Source organism: Pelodiscus sinensis, chromosome 1 (genome assembly GCF_049634645.1).
Source record: "Pelodiscus sinensis isolate JC-2024 chromosome 1, ASM4963464v1, whole genome shotgun sequence".
In the NCBI taxonomy this organism is placed as follows: domain Eukaryota; kingdom Metazoa; phylum Chordata; order Testudines; family Trionychidae; genus Pelodiscus; species Pelodiscus sinensis.
In genome coordinates this window covers 107163074-107178799 of record NC_134711.1, presented here as the reverse complement: position 1 = coordinate 107178799, position 15726 = coordinate 107163074, and the positions used below count along the sequence as shown (strand labels likewise).

General features: G+C 45.7%; 1 protein-coding gene across 2 annotated transcripts in view; it reads left to right on the top strand.

Moving 5' to 3' along the window:
- The first annotated feature begins 386 nt into the window (after positions 1–386).
- Positions 387–15726, top strand: part of WASHC1 (WASH complex subunit 1) — a 53643-nt gene continuing 38303 nt past the window's right edge. For both annotated transcript variants that reach the window (XM_075940785.1, XM_075940776.1), the window contains exon 1: positions 387–528. The gene's annotated coding sequence lies outside the window, so the exon portion shown is untranslated. The remainder of the gene's footprint in view (positions 529–15726) is intronic.

Here is a 15726-nt window from a genome sequence, read left to right as displayed (position 1 = left end):
AGTGGTCGGGGGGGGGGGGGGGGACGAGGGGCTTCCCCGAGCTGGGCGCAGCAGCCCCTGGGGTCTTTAAGCAGGGCAGGGAGAAGCCGCCGCTTCCCCCGCAACCAGTGACACTGAACAGCGGCCGCGTTGCTTGTGTGGGGCCAGAGCCGCGGGCCGCGTCTGGGGCAGGCCCCTTCCCCGCACGCGGGCGAGACCCGGGCACGGCGCCCGCTCTGCACTAGCGGCCCGGGCAGAGCCATTCAGCGCCCGGCTCGCTGCCGCGGCACGTCATTTGCACAGCGCTTACGCACGCGCGCGCCCCCATTTGCCTCTTCCCCCTTTCAGCCCCCCCCCCCCCGCCCGCCTAGTGCCAAGGGCGCTGCCCACAGCGGGTCCCGGCTCGTGCGGGCATTAAGACCTAACTAGAACGGGCGAGGGCGGAGAGAAGGGGCGGAAGTGGTGCGCCAGCCGGGGCGGAAGTGACGCGTTGTAGGGGCGGAAGCGAGAGAGGGTCGGAGGGGCGTTGGGGTGGCCGTTGCTGTAGAGGTGAGCAGGGGGCGTGTCCCGCTCGCGCTCGGTGAGGGGCCCGGGCGGGGCTTGAGGGCAGAGCCGCCGCTAATGGGTCCCCGAAGGCCCGAAGGGGAGGGGGGGGGGAGCTTGGTGTCTGGGTGACCCCGGGACTGGCGTGTCTGGGAGGCCGCAGCGGTCTCGGGGGAGTGGCGCGGGGGGGGGGGGGTCTCAGCAGCTCCCCTGGTGCACCTGGAGCGCGCGTGGGCAGGCGGTGGGGTTCGAGGTGACATCTCACTGGGGCATCTTGGTAGGAGGTGGGACTGGCACTTGCACGCCCACAGAGATAGGTGCCTTGCTGAGGCGCTGCATTTGTTGCGTAAGGGGCTGGACGCGTAATAGTAAAGTAATATTCTGGGGAAATGACTTAACTATATAGTTAATTCGGGTCCATGAGATTTGGGCCTACGAAAATAGGGGCTTATTGTACCTTTGGTGCATAATAAATCTGCAGATACTAGGGTTTAGACAGTGATCGAGGGTAGAATGACAGTTTTGTGATAACAAAAGTCTAAGTTATAGACATTACTGGTATAGTCATCATTGCTTAGTGGCAAAGCTTGGGTGTTTTTAAATATGCATCTGTGTGTATATGTTTACATGTATCTTAGGCACTTGTAGGGCTGCTGTTCCTTTTTTTTTTTTTTTTTTTTTTTTTTTTTGTCATTTGATTATTTGGTAATTTAGCAGTTACCAAAGGAGTGCACACATTTTTGGTAACTTTTGGAACTATGATTAGTGACTTTTGAGAGTTAACCTCACATTGCTGTGAACACTTACATTGCTAAGTTGCTTCAGGCGGTTGCAGATGCAGGGAGGTAACTTTGCTTCAGTTGTGTGTATCAGTTAATGCGTGGCTTACATTTGAAAGACTCTTCACAGCTATAGAAATTTACTTTTAAAAGAGTTTGCATTCTACAGAATCTGAATCAATACCTCAGTTGGACCTGGTATTAGCTGCTACTGCATTAGAAGATTTTTGGCCCCTTCCCAGAATCATAGACAAGACCATCACATTCACAAAAATAAAGCTAACTTGGAGGGAAAGATAGGCCTTAAAATGGCCTGAATTACAGAGCTATTAAAAAAAATTCTGAGTTAAGTCAGAGGCAAGTAAATAGCTTCTGACAGAACGCTGTAAGAGCATTAAAAAACACTGATATTTAAAAATGTTACAAACAGATCTGTGGCCAATTTAAACCTTAGAAAGAGGGGCTTGATAACATATGAGATTCATACTGATGTATAATGGTATCTGTTTTGATGGGATCACACATTTGGAACAGCTTTGTTACACTCTTTATTCTTACCTCCAGAGCTGTGGACTATATTATTCAAACCCTACAGTGGAAGCAATGCAGTATTGTAAGGCTTGGAACTATAGTTTGTATATGGGGCATGGAGAATTTCTGAATAATTCCTGAATGAGGAAAGCTGCTGTGTAATACTCTCTGTGATATAATTTGTGTACACATGGGAAAGCCCCTGCTTTAGTTATCTTGTACCGATGGAGAAAGAATTGTTGCCACTGGAAATATATAATGAGGAATACTTTACAAGCAAAAGCTGCAATGTGTGTGTTGGGCGGGGAAGAGAGTTAGCTTGTGAAGCTGGTTCAGTCATTAATGCCAAGGACATCATCTGATGGTTTGCTGTGAAGTTGTGATGAATAATATCAAAAAATTATTCATCTGAATATCAAATAGTGGCTGTTGAATCAGCAACTAATGCAAGGAAAGCCACCAGCTTGTGGAAGACTCGTATTTCAGCAGTGCATTAGAAGCCATTTCTCAATGTTCCAGAGAGAGCTCTGTTTTTCAAAAGTACAAATTTTGGATTTAAATTGTACATTGATATGCTTAAAGTAATATTACTAACCAATGACTAAAATGTATGCCTGTCTTGCACCGTGGAGATGCACTTATTTATCAAATAAATGTACAGGTAATGTTTTCAGAATAAACACATGCTATTGTAATAAATGCGTTCATTCTAATAGAATTTTTCTATGCTGAAAATAAAGAATGAGTCAACCAATAGTAATACTGTTGCAGTGGTATTACATTCACCTTTATTTACTGAGAGGGGCTTCTGACAGGCAATAATAACTGCTGTGAAAAAAGGTTATTGAGGCCCCATCAGCAATGGTGGGAACAGATAATTTTTGTTTTAATACTGAGAAAAACATCCCATTGTAAAATCACATCATGAAATGTTAAACCGATCAGTGATTGAGCTAAAGACTTTCCTACAAAAAAGAAGTGATATATTCAGTGCTGTCATCACTCTGAGCGCATTGCAGAATGCAGATATGCTTCTACCTTTAGAAGCAGGGTTGTCTCACTCCGGGGAAAAATGCATTTTCTCCAGGGCTTTTTGCCTTTTTACTGTGATTGCCAATAAGTGGACCAATTAGTGCCAGCTATGGTATGGATTCATGTGGTGTGAACAAATGTCCTTTAGGGACTGGATTTACTTTGATGTCTCCTTTGGGAAATTTTCTGCATTTCAGTCTTTCTTTGAATCTTGTTCTTTTGTTTTACCACTCCTTTTCTGCCCTTGCTAAGCTGTCATGATTTGGGAAGAATATGGGCAGGTGCCTTGATATGTTTGTTTAATTATATTTGGTTGAAGAACGTGTCTTTTTTTTAGAAACCGGAAAGAGCTAAAATGGCAACATTATAAACCCCGGTGTTTCTTCTGACTGCTTTGTCAGATATGCCCTACCCACCACCCCACCCACACATCAGTACTTGTAGCTTAAATATGATCATTTTCTTATTTATTATTTGTATTATCATAACATTTAGGAGTCCCAGGCATGGGCCAGAACCCCAAACACAAAACGAAAATAATCCCTGCCCCACAGAGCTTACAGTCTAAGATGATACAATAGATGAGGGCTGGGCAAGATGTGGACCGGAGGCTGAATCCGGCCTTCCTAACACTTTGATCCGGCCCGCCGACTGCATCTGGCCTCTTTTTGTTTATATCCTGTTGCCCATACCACTGAATTTCTAGGTGGTTGCTCAAGCAGCAGGATCCTATTTAAATGGCTCCCGGTCACAGTGCTAGACCCACAAATCCTTTGCTGTGTTTTTAATTCAAAACCTCTGGATCACACAACTCTGAGGGGAAGCTAGTCCCCTGCCCTGCCACTTCTTCCCAAAGCCCCTCCCCTTCCAGGGTGGAGCTGGCCCATGACCACATACCAAAATTCATTAAGTGGCCCCCTGCGAAAAGTATTGCCCACCACTGCAATAGATGCTTACAGACAAAAGGGGAGCACAAGGAAACAATGAGATGGTATTTGGCAGTGTGACAAGCAGTGGTCTTAGTACACAAGTAGCCTACCTGTTAAGTTTTTTATGGACCTCATAGTAAAGGATAGTTTTAAGGTTGTATTTAAAGGAGGTCAATGACTGAGTTTTGAGAGTGTTTACATAGCAGTCCTCATTAGCCTATAAGGGCAGCATGGGAGAAAGCACGAAGGTGCATGATTGAAAATCTAAGAAGTGGGTGATGGAGTGTGACATCATGGAGAAATGGGAGATGGAAGCTGATATTTTGTTACTGAATAAGACATGAAAGGTTGGGTAGGGATAGATCATAAAGAGTCTTCAAAGTGGAGAAAAGTAGTTTATGTATGATATGATGAGTAAGAGAGAGCCAAGGAAGGGATGAAAAGAGGGGATGATGTGTTCAATTTCCTAGCCCAATACTTTTGATCAGGGATGGGGAGCTTACATGGCTCGTGGCTTGCCTGGATCTGGCCTGTGCAGCTTGGGGTCCCCCCCCACTCCACAGCTGGGGCGAGCTGGCTCTGGTGCTTTATCCTCTTGTGTACCAGCTCACCCCACTGTAGGGGGGAATATCCCTTAGCCCTGCAAGCCAGATCAAGGCAAGCCATGAACTGTGTTTAGTTCACAGGCTTTGCCTGGCAGGGAGGAGAAAGCGACTCTGTGCACAGCACAAGGAAGCTCTTTCCCTGCGCTCGCTTGCAAGCTTCACCCCTGTCGCTCTTACTGACTGGGAATCGTGGCCAATGGAGGGGACAGTGCCTGGTAGTGCAGAACCATCTATGCCCTCGGGAGCTGTGCCAGGTAGATGCCCACCCACCCCCACGGTTTACACTGCTTTCTTATCTTGTTGCTGCTGCTGCTTCTGCAGCATCTCCTCTTGAATGCCTCACACTCAGCAGACTACTCCATGAGGCTAATCACAGGATCTTGTGATGTCACTGGAATTTCCTCAGGCTTTTTTTCCTGCTGCATCCCATAATCCTTTATTTCTTCCTTGTCCTGTGCTTGACAGTTTCCTGAGGAATGTAGGTCCCATTTCAAAGCCTATTGCCTGCACTAATTTGTTTCTGTTGGTTTCTTATTTCCATTGATTGATTGCTTTGGCTCTTTTGTGTTACTTTACATTTGTCCACCAATTTCCCTAGTCACGTCAAATCTGTTCTGCTCTACTGCTGCTCCAAAGCCTTTGGCACGACTACAGATGTGGTCTGCTGCTCTCTGTTTTGCTGCTTTTGAGCATAACCAATTTGAATTCTTATATAGAAACAGAAAATAAAGGAAGTCTGTTACTTAGCATATTGGGCCCTGTTTACTTGTGCTCTTCCTCAATCTAGCTTCACAGATACACTTCTTTTTACAGTTGCAATGTCTTGTCATCACATATGGATTAATTTAAATGGTGTAGGGGAAATAAGTCATGGGAGAAAAGACTGACTTTATGCATACTATTTCTGTGAGCTGTCTTGGGGGGGCTCCTGTGTTCAGGGGCAAGTACCAGGCGCTCTTTCACTTGAAATATCTTAACATTTGACTGGCCTCTTGGGGGTGAATAAGATGGACCCAAATATTATAAGGCTGTTATAGTTCCCTAACTCCAGAGCATTCTTGCCAGGCAAAAATGTGCTTCTTATGTGTGGATCACCAGTTTCCCCACAAGCCTTTGTGCTTGCTGTTTTCCATATTGTTTTAAATTCAAGTGGAGCACTCACATTTTAAAAAATGTTAGGGTTTCTTCTTTTCTGGCGATTGCTGCTTCTTGTACTATAAAAAGCGTTAGGGGAGCAATCCTTGTGGATGAGGAGGGGGAAGCAGTAGATGGGCTATATCTTGACTTTAGTAAGGCTTTTGGTACCATCTTGACCTTCTCGTAAGGAAACTAGAGAATGATAGCCTAGATGAACCTATTTTAATGTGGGTGTGCCATTGATTGTGAAAGTGTACTTAGAGTACAGGAGGCCACTGACTTGCAACAGGTTCCATTCCTGGGGAAGCGTCTCAAACCGGGGGTGTGTAACTCGAACCCTCATTTATGATAGGCGCCGTGCACCATTGTAAATGTGAGCTGAGGATGTAAGTTGGGGGGTTCTGGCCCCTTCTGCACTTACAACCATTTTTATACAACCATTTCAGAACTCGGGCAGTCACATGTTGGGGGCCTCCTGTAGTTATCAATGCTTCACAATCAGACTGGAAGGGTATATTGATCTTCAGGGATCCTTCCTGGGTCTGATTCTATTTAATGTCTTCATAAATGATTTGCATAGTGGCACAGAGAGTACATTTCTCAAGTTTGTGGATGATACCAAGCTGGGAGGGGTTGCAAAGGCTTTAAAGGGCAGGATTGGAACTTGAAATGATCTGGAGAAATGGCTTGAAATAAATTGATGAAACTCAGCCTTTGGGAAGGAACAATCAGTTGCAGAAATACAAAATGGGAAATGCCTGCTCAGGAAAGAGTACTGCAGAAAGGGAACGGGGGGTTATAGTGAATCACAAGCTTAGTCAACAGTGTAGCAGTGTTGCAAAAAAAAGCAAAGTCCTTTTGGGATGTACTTGTAGGAATATTTTAAGCAAAACACAAGATTGAAAAGTAATTCTTCCACTCTATTCAGCACTGATAAGGCCTTAAAAGGAACATTATGCCTGGGTCTAGCTATACCACTTGAGGAAAGATGTGGACAAATTAGAGAAAGTCCAGAGGAAAACAACGAAAATGATTAAAGGTTTAGAAAACATGACTGAGGAGGGAAGATTTGAAAAAATTGGGTTTGTTTTGTCTGGAGAAGAGAAGGCTAGAGAGAGACATAAGTCTTCAAGTACATAAATGATTGTTACAAACTGGAGGAGGAGGATGATACTGTCCAACTTAACCACTAAAGGCAGGATAAGAAGCAATGGGTTTAAATTGTAGCAAAGGAGATTTAGATTAAAAAAATCAGTTGGGGGCCACATGCAAGTGAGAAGCCTAAAAAAACCCAAATCCTCATGGATGTGGTACCCAACTGATGAGCCCAAAAAAAAAAAGCACTCTGTAAATTAGAATTGTTTCCAGCTCATACTTGCCCAGGGGTGAGGACTCTAAATTGGAGAGCAATTTCTAGGCCACTGGACAGTCTTAAATTGGAACTATAGCAGCAGCTGCTACAGTGTACCTGTCAGAAGTACAAGAATAGGTGTCCTGACTTTCTCACAGTGCTTTGGGGCTGGAAATTTGTGTACTGTGATACTGATGATGTAGTCCTGGTGCCTTATGAATGCACTCTCTTAAACATTGCCCTGATAAAGAGGAAAAGAGACTGAACATGAAGCCAGGTAAAATTGGTCACATTTCAAAATTTTTGTTAAAATTCTATACGTGGAAGGGGGAGAGTAGGAACAGTTTTGTCAACCTGAGAAATCCCTCCTCCCATTTTTTTTCTTTCATACCAAGTTTCCTTTATACGTATAGGAGGCTTGATTCTGGAGTGAGCCTTGTGCCCCTTACCTGTCAAACCTGGGATACTATACTATTTCTGGATTGTCATGGCTTTGGTGATGGGGTTGCCAAAGTTTCTCCCCATTATCTAAGAAAAAAATCTCAGACATGGACGTTGCCTACAGGCTGGTCGCAATACCCTGAATTTAAAAGATGTCACTCTGATCTGGAAGAGCGCTGAGTTGAGAATGCTGTGCCTGTTTCTGAGCCTCAAGGAGCACTGTGTGAAATGGTCCTTCGTATACAAGATCTTACTATGTATTGCTGTCATGCAGGGCTTGAAAACAATTATCAAATACTTACTATCTAGAGGCAAATATGAAATGGAGGAGGGGAAGGAAAGAGAACAGCTAGGGAGGTCCTGAGGCAACAACACCATTTCAACTACCAAATTTCCCAAGTAGCAAGTGTGAAATTGACATGATTCTTGTCACTTTCACTGATACCCATAAGATTTTTTTAAAAAGCAGCTAACTGTCTCTGGGTAGTGTTTGTTTTGTTCTGATTGGCAAAATTATGAGCAGTGATAGATTTAGTGGAACTGTCTGGAACCTCAGGTTTGGAGTGCTAACTAAATACCCAGGAGAGTCAGGAATGTAATTATTAGATAAACAACCTTAAATTGCCCTGAATTGATAATGAAGGAGTTTAAGTTCACCTGTGAAAGCTTCCCACTTGCTAGTGATGGGTAAATGAGTTTTTTTTCTAAGCTCTGTTCTCATGACATGACTGCTCCTTTACAGTTTCTAAGGTTTACAGAAAAATGCTTGTGCAGGTAGGTTGGAACACTAGTCTTGTCTTCATCTCTCTTTTGGTACTTAGCTAAAATTCTATTCTGCTGAGGTAATCATCCCTTCAGATAAAAAAACCGCTGCTCTAACTTCCTGGCTTCCAGAAGTCCATGGCAGGGAAAACTGCCAGCAGATATTCCCCCGGGAATGACTGCGTTGTTGCTGGACTCTGGTAATATTGGATACGGTGGACACTGCACACTCTGAGTTGTAGGAGAGGGGAAGAACAACACAGCTATGAGAAATAGCATTAAGATAAACCTGAAGGAGGAAGGCAGGCGCTTTCAGAATACTAAAGATAATGGGCAAGAGAAGAGGACGAGAATTATGCCTAAGAGAAGCTGCTCTGAGAGAGAATAATATGCGGTATCCGGTGGCCATAGTGAATGGATTAGTTTTTATCATTTGAAAGCAATTTCTTCAGTTGCTAACCTCCACTTCTGACCCCTTCCTGAGGAAAATCTCTGCTAAAAAGCTGCTCAAACTTCAGTTTATTTTCTAGGTTATTGATTTTCATGGCAATAAAAATGCTGGGGTACAGGAACAGGACATGCAAGCCACCTCATTGGGGTCTTCCTACTGGCTAACATTAGAACTACTGAATACGTTTCTAGAGTTTGTGTGTGTTCCTCAGGAAGTCTCAGCTACTGCCAGGGGTGAGCAATACTTTTGTTTATAACAGGGGTGAGCAATACTTTTTAAAAGGCCATATCAGAAGTGTCTGAAGTGGTCCCAGGCCACCCCAGAAAGGGCAGGGGCCTGAAGACTTCTTATGCTTTCCCCCCACACCCTGATTGGCCTGGGGTGGGGGAGTGCGAGAAATCTTTCCCTTCCTTCCTCCTCCCCTAGAGAGAAATGCCAGCTGTTTTAAAACAGCTGGCGGTTTCCTCTAGGCGCCCAGTGGGAGGAGGCCTAGGGGTAGGTGAGTGCGCAAAGTTTCCCCCACCCTCAGCAAAGGTAGTTTTAAAACAGCCTGCGTGTGTCTCTAACTGCTGTGTGTTCTTGTGGGGGGCGAGGAGACTTCGCACGCTCCCCCGCCCCCAGATCCTGATTGGCCTTAGGATGAGGGAGCAGCAGGGCAGCTGCGGGCTGGATCCACTGGCTTGGTGGGCTGGATCTGGCCTGCGGAGAGCTCTTGGCCCACCCCTGGTCTATAAGAAGCACAAGCATCTCCTTTGCTGTTGCATATGCAAAGTTGGCGGTTTGAGTCTAATGGATTTAGCATGACCAGATTGAATAGCTAACAGTGCTCAAAATAGTCTATTGAACTCTAGTAATACAGAGAGTACTATGACATACAGGAATGTTGGTATTGGGGAAATGCAGGGACAGCTTAGGGTATGTTTACACTGCAGAGTTTTGTTGGAAAAACAGCTGTTTTTTCAACTAAACTTGAGGAATGTCCACACTGCAATTGCGTTTTTCCACAAGAAAACCAAAAGAACAGAGGGTTTTTTCTGGCATTGTTAATCCCCATTCTATGAGGAAGAAGCCTTTTTTGAAAAAGGCGTGTGTTGATGGGGAAGAGGGAGTTCTTTCGGGAGAAGAGGAAAAACCCCAGGTGCCCTGGTGGCCACTGCGTCCATAGCAATTACAGCTTGCATGCGAGAGAGTGTCCATTTAGTCTGGACGCTGTCTTTCGAAAAAGCAGATTGCTTTTTCAATGCACTTTGGCAGTGTGGACGCTCTCTTTCAGAAGAAGTTTTTTCAGAAGATCTCTTCCGAAAAAAGCTTCTTCGTAAAGAAGCCTGTAGTCTAGATATAGCCTTAGTAGGACTGAGGAAAGGATGGAAGTGGGATACTGGAAGTATTTGAGTGGGAGGGAAATGTGGTGATGATAGGATGGGGGTAAAGAAGGGTCTGATTACTAAGCAGAAGACTGAAGCTAGTGACTATAGCAGGAAATGATTGACCTGTGGATTGGAAGCAGTGACTAACTGTCTTATTTCAGGGAGTTGTTATATTTTCAGATAAATATATTTGTTTTTTGGGGGTATTAAAACTGAGGAACTTTTAACCTTGCTGAACCAAAGCCAGCTGTATGATCTTGCTGCAGCAGCAGGACATCTAGAATCCTCATGGAGACTCAAACAGTTAAGAGCTTATCACATTTAAAGAGTGCCAAAGACCTATTAAACCATCTTTGTAATGGGTAAGATAATTAGCGTCTTTATTCAAACTTGAGTGTAAAGTGTCAAATTTAAGCATAAATGACAGTTCAGAGGATTCTCTTTCAAATGAAGTCTTCAAAGGCCTTTGAAGACTTCACTTGAAAGAGAATCCTCTGAACTGTCATTCTTAAATTCGACACTTTACACTCAAGTTTGAATAAAGACGCTAATTATCTTAGCCATTACAAAGGTAGCTTCCCCAATTATCACCTCTAATATCATTAGCTCACAGACATTTACCCCCCCCCCCATTCCTCTTCTGTTCGGAAATTTGATTTGTCCTTTTCATATGTGTTCATTTTTTTTAATTGTATCCTTTGGTATATACGGTTATGACAATTTTCTTCCACTATGATCTGAGGAAGTGGGTCTGGCCCACGAAAGCTCATCACCTATTAAACCATCTTGTTAGTCTTTAAAGTGCTACATAGTCCTGTTTTTTGTTTCAGCTACACCAGACTAACACGGCTACATTTCTATCACTATTTCTAAATAAATGCGGTGTAGATGCTCCCAATATTGAAATAAGCTATGCAATTGACATAGTTTATTTTGAGTTAAGCTCTGCTGTGTGTTTGATGCACCCTAAAAGAGTGGAGGGACCCTATAAAGAAGAGGCGCATCTGCGTGGGACAGGGTGGCTGTGAGGGCCATCTTCACTGACAGAGCTGGTGTGATTGGAGCACAGGTCCAGGGCTGGCCTTACCATGAGGCGAACTGAAGTGGCTGCCTCAGGTCCCAGACTGTGGGGTGCGCCAGTAGGACCTAGAGTGTAGAAAACTGTGTTTGCTGCTGGTGCATGTGTATTGTCTCTACAGTACCATGAGAGGAGTAGAACAGGAAGAAGGCAGAATTGAGACCTTTCAAAATTTTGGTCCAAGTGAGGGGACATGGGGGCGTCATTTGAGCTTCTTGCCTCAGGTGCCAAAATGTTGTGGGTCGGCCCTGCACAGGTCTGTAACTTTTGTAAGTCTCTTCTTTTGATATTTAGCTTTTTCACCTACACCTTCCCAGAATTCATCCATTTGCATCTTTGATGGCAAATCAATCTAACTGACTTCTGTTACTTACTATTCTGCCCCTTACCCTCAAGGTAGTCATTTCAGTTACAGGAAATGTACTTGTTCAGAAATAATGCTTACCTCTTGTACAGCACTTTTCATCAGTAAATGTCAAAGCAGTTTACAAAGAGGATCAAGTATCACTATCCATATTTTACAGATGGGAAATAGAGGCACAGAGAGGGGAAGTGACTTGCCCAATGTCACCCAACAAACCAGTAGCTGAATTGGGATTAGAACTCAAATGTTTTGAGTACCAGTCCAGTGCCTAGTCACTAGGCCACTCTCGCTCTCCAACTAGGAATGTGGGTTTGCCTCTCTTCTCACTTCTCCAAAGATGAATGGGGAAAGATAGTGGAAGGAGGACTCAATTGCAGTTCCATACCCAAAACTTTTAGAGTGGCAGATGTTCTACAAGGGTGCATGGGAGCTCCTCCATGTGTATGTGACCTGCCAGAGTGGTTTAAAAGGGAAGTTAGGTGGGACAGAGTTGAAACTCCATTGTACATTAAAACTCCATTGGTCTGGCATCCAGTGCTCTGGCACTCCTGATGATCCGGCACCATTGGGAACCCGGAAGTGCTCCGAGCAGCCGGACAATTGGAGCTGCTCTGCCCCCGGCTTCCCTGATTCAGCCGCTGCTGAAACTGACCAGCAGCTGAATCGGGGAAGCCAGGGGCAGAGCAGCTGGGATGCTGCTGGATTGGTCCCGTAGCGCTGCCCCTTGGGGCTGCGGGACCTACCCGGCAGCACCCCAGCTGCTCTTGGGGATGCCAGCTGCTCTGCCCCAGGAGTGCTGCTGGGTTAGTCCCGCAGCGCCGAGGGGCAGTGCTACGGAACCAACCCGGCAGCACTCCAGCTGCTCTGCCACAGCGGCTAAAACTGACCAGCAGCGGCTGATTCGGGGACGCCTGGGGTAGAGCCAGACTATCGGAAGGGGGGGCTATGAGAGGTCTGGGATGGCATCCCCCCAACCCCACCCCAGACTCCTCATTGCCCCCCCTTCCGATAGTCCGGCATATCTGATAATCCGGCATCCCCTGGGTCCTAAAGGTGCCGGATTATCGGAAGTTTACTGTAGTACTTTAAGGAACTCGGATTTTAATGGAATATGTACTGTAAATCTTGGAAATCCCTGGTAGAAAAGCTACTAAGGGAAAATTTTGCTTTGGCACATATTGATGATATTTGTGGTGTTACTTCAGCTGAGAGAAGCTTGTGTCCCAGGTTATGAGGATGATTGAAGTTCCCTAAATCTCTGGTAGAGAGTGGTCCTTCTCAGTCTGTTGATAAAGGGGGAAGAGTTGTGGGGAACATAGGCACTTTTGTAGTAATTTTATGAACAATATGTGTGGCTCAGTTTACCTACTCACTTTGTATTGCTACTCAGTAGTATTTAATGGGCTAATTTCTTCCTAGGGACCAGGGAAATTAGGGAGGGGAGTATGTCACATGTGCTTGTCTGGCTTTGTTCCAAAAATGCTATTAAGAGCTGAATAGGATAAGGGCATATGAATTAGGGATGTACAATTCTGATTAGTAAATTAACAGGTTAACCTAATTTTAACCAAACATTTAACCAGTTAACCAAGTAACCAGGATCTTGGGAAGGATGAAATGGTGGAACTAGTCTGTGCTGCTCTCTCACCTTGGAGGAGGATGTGTATACCCATCTCATTAAGGCTGTCCACCCCATTCCAGTCCAGGGGCACATTGATGGGTGAGAGGCATCGATGCAGTATGTGGGTGTGCACATGAAGCCCTTGGGTTATGGTGGGTACCAGGGCCAGCTCTTCTGAGGCAGTAACATGTGGGTGGCTAACTCCCTTTGCAAAGGGACTGGCTGCTCCTGTGACATCTTGCCACGGTGTGACTATTGGAAGTGTAGAGGAGGCACCTTGCTTTTCTAATGTGGTATAGAATGGCTGTGTCCCTGCTCACTCCTCCCTACGCTGTGTCCCTGTAGAAGGGCCCCATTTCAGAAACACAGGGCTATAGATGGGAGTATTTCGCTCATAGGTTGTGGGGAGTGATCTCTACTTGGGAGCTGTAACAGTGGGGTGAGGTAGGTGCTGCGCCTATGGCTACATTACTTTCATGGCATAGAGTTGAATAGGTAAATGCCAGTGTAGGGGTGGGAGAACAATATCCTCTACAGCTCCTCAGATATCTGTAGTATTTGCCAGTGTCTGTGTGGCTGGGAAGCTCTGGCTGTGAGAGTGGGCAAGGCTGGCACTGCTGCAATTAGTCTGTGCTGCAGCTCTCTGATGGAGGAGCTGGGAATCTAACTCCATCTGCCTCCCTTTTCATAGGGCTCTGTGTCCTTGCAACCTTTCTCTGGCTTCTTTGGAGAAGCCCTTGTCTGAAGTAGGCAACCTGGGATCTTGAGACCTAAATCCAGTCTGTCTCTTTTGGGCTGTGGGATTGCGAGCTGCTATTTAAGAGGTCTCAGGTACTATGAGAGCTGTGGTGGAGTGCAGTCTTTCTGTAGGGCCTAATTACAGTCTTATTAATGCTTTTTTCCATCACTTCCTTCAAGCCTTCAGATGGTGATTAAACCTATTTATAGGGCAGAGTTCCTTAATATTCAGCACAGTGAACCTCTTCCCAATCAAATCAGTAACATCTGCATCTCTGATTGCTGCTTAATAACATTGTAGAACATGGTTAATTAAAAAAGGTATAAATAGACTTTTTTTCATCCTCTAACTTATCAGAGTGCTTTCCCTCCCTTCAGTCATCCAAGCAAATCTTTACACAAACTGAGGAAAGGTTGGCTTACCAAAGAGAGCAGGGCAAAAATCTTGTCCATCACTTGATTGTTAATGGGAATCCATCCTGTTCTCCCACCAGGGTTAGTTACCTGGCTTCTGCTCTGCTGTTGAACAAAATTTCAGCCCCTCCAACTCATGCGAACACTCGCCAGGAACAGCAATGCACTGTACCACAGAGTTCAGTACAGCAGCAATTTCAGAAGCAATTGCTGCATTTAAAGGAATATATATTAACTTCAAGATGTCCGTGAATGTTAGACTCATTTGGGCACTGGAAGAGGACTGTGTGACTACTGCTGGTTCCAGGGCTAAAATGTCTGGGCTGCTTCCTGTTCCTTGCATCAGTCTAGGCATGTTGGGCAGCAGTCTTTCCCCTCTCCCAGCCAGAAAACAATTTGTTTCTCCCCAGCAGTTAGGCTACGTCTAGACTGGCCCCTATTCCAAAATAGCCATGCTAATTTCCAACTTTGGAATAGGGAAATCCGCGGGGGATTTAAATATCCCCCGCGGGATTTAAATAAACATGTCCGCCGCTTTTTTTCCGGCTTGGGAAAAGCCGGAAAAAAGCGTCTAGACTGGCGCGATTCTCCGGAATAAAGCCCTTTTCCGGAGGATCTCTTATTCCTACTTTCAGGTAAAACCAACTACGACACTGCCAATCCCAAGCTGACCCTGTTTAGTGAAGACCCAACAATTGTAGCATGGTTCAGGTTGGGTTGCAAGATTGTAGGTGCTGGCTTGGACTCCATTTTGCTGTTTACCCCTTGGCCCTGTTACCTCTCTAATGGCCCACTCCAACCCTGACCATGCACCTGAAGGATGGCTCGTTCCTCTTGCCTCTGAGCCACTCCACAAAACCTGTCTCCACATGGCTGCCTTGTCCTAGTGGGAACTTCCCACTCCCATGTACATAATTCATCTCCAACCTCCTCCTGCTTGTGGGGTTAATGCAGGCCTGCCAATAGGAGGAGTAAAGGGGGCAATTGCCTGGGACCTCGCTGCATGGTGCACTCCGGACCAGCGTTAAGGGCTGGTGGGTGGGTGATGTGGCATGTTCGTGGCAGTGCTGAGGGCTGACTGCCCCAATCCTACTCCTTTCCCTTGTAGGGTTGCCAGGTGTCTGATATTGAACCCGACAGTCCGGTATTTTCGCCTCCTGTACGGTAAAAAAATTCAGAAAATACTGGACACCTAAAATGTCCGGTACTTTCTGTTTTGTTTTGTTTTTTCCCCGGCTAGGAAGCGAAAATCCCGGGCTGTCTGGCTCAATATGGAGGCAGCCTGGCAACCCTAGTGCTTACCGGGTTCCGCAGGGGAGCTGGCTGGCCCAGCGCAGGGAGGCAAGATGGCGGGCGGCATTTTTTCTGAAACCATCTGGCAACCCTATTCCCTTGAGACCCTACCTCTTCTCCAGGAGTGCAAAGCCGGGCCCCTCTGCTTTGTCTAGGCGAGTCTGTTGGTCCCTCTGGCTGCATGGTCCACTCCTGCTGGCTGTTGCCACCGCCTTACTGAGCTGCGCATGCTGTAACTGTGACTCATTCGCATGCTTATAACACAGTATGTGCTGCACAGTGAGGTGGTGGCAGCTGGCAGGGCTGGAGTT